This window comes from Chrysochloris asiatica, unplaced genomic scaffold (genome assembly GCF_000296735.1).
Source record: "Chrysochloris asiatica unplaced genomic scaffold, ChrAsi1.0 scaffold00016, whole genome shotgun sequence".
In the NCBI taxonomy this organism is placed as follows: domain Eukaryota; kingdom Metazoa; phylum Chordata; class Mammalia; order Afrosoricida; family Chrysochloridae; genus Chrysochloris; species Chrysochloris asiatica.
Window position 1 is genome coordinate 12620472 of NW_006408534.1, and position 3470 is coordinate 12623941.

General features: G+C 38.4%; 1 pseudogene; it reads left to right on the forward strand.

Moving 5' to 3' along the window:
• LOC102820576 lies at positions 1-1278 on the forward strand (annotated as a pseudogene).
• The last annotated feature ends 2192 nt before the right edge of the window (positions 1279-3470 follow it).

A 3470-nucleotide genomic window follows, 5' to 3' on the forward strand; every position in this document is an offset into this window, starting at 1 on the left:
ATGCTACCCAACACCAAGAAGCTAGCAGGATGTACACCTTTTATCACCGGTGTAAGCCGTGGTATTGGCAAAGCTATTGCATGAAAAGTAGCGAAGGATGGAACAAACGTTATCAAATGCTGCAAAGACCACCAGTGCACACCCTAAACTTCCAGGCACAATCTATACAGCTGCTGAAGAAATTGAAGCAGCTGGAGGAAGGGTCTTGCTGTGTGTTGTTGATGTGAGAGGTGAACAGCAAATCAATAATGCAGTGGAGAAATTTGGAGGAATTGGTATTTTGGTGAAGAATGACAGCGCTATTAGCTTGACCAACACACTGGAAATACCTACAAAGAGAGTGGATTAGATGATGAATGTCAATACCAGAGGCACCTGTCTGGCATCTAAAGCATGTATTCCTTATTTGAAAAAGAGTAAAATTGCTCATATCTTTAATCCCAGCCCTCCAATGAGCCTAAACACATTGTGGTTCAAACAGTACTGTGTGTATACCATTGCTAAGTATGGTATGCCTATGTGTGTACTTGGAATGGCAAAAGAATTTAAAGGTGAAATTGCAGTCAATGCATTATGGCCTAAAACAGCCATACACACTGCAGCTATGGATATGCTGGGAACATCTGGTATTGAAAGCCAATGTAGAAAAGTTGTTATCATTGCAGATGCTGCATATTCCTTCAAAAAGTGAAAAAATTTTACTGGCAACTTTATTATTGATGAAAATATCTTTAAAAAATAAAAAATGTTGATGTCTATGCAAATTAAACCAGGCCATCCTTCATGGTCGGAATCGACTCGACGGTACAAAAACATCATTCATTAACCAGATTTCTTCTAGATGAAACTCCTAGATGCAGTTACCGTAAAAGAAGACCAGTCGCAAGGTGCTGTGTCAGCATTCACAGAAGGCAAGCAGGAACCACAATCCAAACCATGCTCTGGACCTGTAGAAGAAACATTTAGAATTGTCAAGGAGTCTCTCAGTGATGACGTTGTTAAAGCCACTCATGCAGTCTATCAGTTTGAACGCTCAGGTGAAGTGGTGGAATATGGTTCCTTGATCTTAAAAGCAAAGGTGGAAATGTTGGCTATGGAGAGCCTGCTGATCAGGCAGATGTGGTGATGAGTATGTCTACTGAAGACTTTGTAAAAATGTTTTCTGGGAAGCTAAAACCAATAATGGCACTCATGTCAGGAAAACTGATGATTAACGGTAATGTGGCTCCAGCAATCAGGTTGGAGAAGCTAATACATCAGATGAGTGCCAGACTGTGAAAGAAGGAAACTGCTAAACTCAACAACTACAAAGCTCAACTGTTTAAAATCTAAAGTTTTCTCTCTTCCCTCTTGTACTATAAGAATATCTGCATGTTTGTCTTGGGGAAAAAATGGAATAGCTATATTGATAAGACTTGAAATTGTAATTAAAACAGCTAGCCAATCAAACATGCGCTTCATTAAGTGGAATTCTAAGATATTTGGATATTTATGTTTTGTGAATTTTTACCCACTGAGCCTTATATCTCATTCACAATTTTCTTCTAGGGAAACTATAATGAGTCATCACTTGGGTCAAGCAGTACATGATCTCGTCTCATAACTTCTTTCCATGTAAAAGGAGGCTAATCGGTTTCAAATTTTTAGTTTGGGATTGTACACTAATGAGAATCTTAATGGTGTCTTGGATTTTTGTGTACCTTTTTCAAAGAAAAGGAACTCTGGTAGCGTAGTGGTTACAAATCGGGCTGTGAATCGCAAGGGCAGCAGTTCGAAACTACCAGTGGTTCCGCGGGAAAAAGATGAGGCGTTCTGCTCCCGTAAAGATTTACAGCCTCGGAAACCCTGTTCAGGGTCACTATGAGTCAGAACCGACTCCACGGCACATAACAACAACATCTTAAAGAAAATTGACAGTGTATTTTCATAGAAATTTACACAATAACTACTTAATGCTACTTAGAAAATTAATACTAAATGAAAACAAAACAAAAAATATACCAAGCAACAAATGATAAAAATGCAGGGAGAAACAGATAAATCAACAATTATACTTGATTTTAACATACCCTTTTCAGAAACTAATAGATTAAGAAGATAAAAATAAGCAGAGAATTATAATTAATAAGCTCAAGATATTAGATATAATATCTGTATTCAAAAACAGAACAAACAGTGGATATTCCTGGGGAAAGTACAAATAGGGCAAGTGTCAAGGCAGAAGAGGCTCCCTGGTGATGCAGTGGTTAGGTGCTAAGCTGCTAACCAAAAGATGAGTGGTTTGAACCAAACCAACTTGTGGCCATGCAGGAGAGAAATGTGGCAGACTGCTTCTGCAAAGATTTACAGCCTTGGAAACCCTATGAGGCTGTTCTACCCTGTCCCAAAGGATCACTATGAGATGGAATCACCTCCACAGTAGTGGGTTTGGTATCAAGGCAGACTTTTAAATTTTACTCTGTATAATTCTGTATTTTTTTAGGTCCTATATAATGGAATTTATCTGTGTGTGGTTTTTTTTGCGTACTAACAGCAAAAATAATCCTGGTTAATAGTCAATCTGGCACACATTTTTCTTACTCAACAATCACATCATGATAGCCTTACAAAAGATTGCTGCAATCTTCACACTAGAAAGCACAATTACAAAATAGGAAATAAGATTAATCTGAGTTCATTGCAGCACTTTTCACAACAGCCTAAAGGTGGAAACAACCAAAATGTCCATCAACAGATGAATGAACAAAATATGGTATACACATACAATAGAATATTACACAACTGTAAAGAGAAATGAAGTCTTGATGCATATCATAACATGGGTGAACCTTGAAAACATGCTGAGTGAAATAAATCAGCTGCAAAAGAACAAATCCTCACTTATATGAAATAAGCCAATATGTAAAAACAAAAGATTACTACTGATTACTAACAGTTGTAAGGAGGGGGAAAGGGAGAGTTTGGATTCACTGAGTTTATGTGAATGGTGGTAGAATATTTTGGAAAATAATATTGATGATGTTGTTAGGTGCTATTGAACTGGTTCTGACTCATAGCTACCCTATGCACAACAGAATGAAACACGCCGATCCTGTGCCATACACAAAATTGTTATGCTTGAGTCCACTACTGCTGCCACGATGTCTGTCCATCTCGTTGGGTGTCTCCCTCTTTTTCACTGACCCTCCACTTCACTAAGCCTAATGTACCTCCTGGTAATATGTCTGAAGTATGAGAGACGAAATCTTGCCATCTTTGCCTACAAAGAGACTGGCTGTACAGTCTCTTCTAACATGGCTCCTCTACCACAGACCTATTTGTTCTTCTGCCAGAAGATATTGATACTTTCAATATTCCTCTCCAACACCATAACTCAAATGCATCAATTCTTCTACGGTCTTCCTCATTCACTGTCCATCTTTCACATGCATATGTGAGGTGATTGAAAATCCCATGGCTTGGGTCAGGCT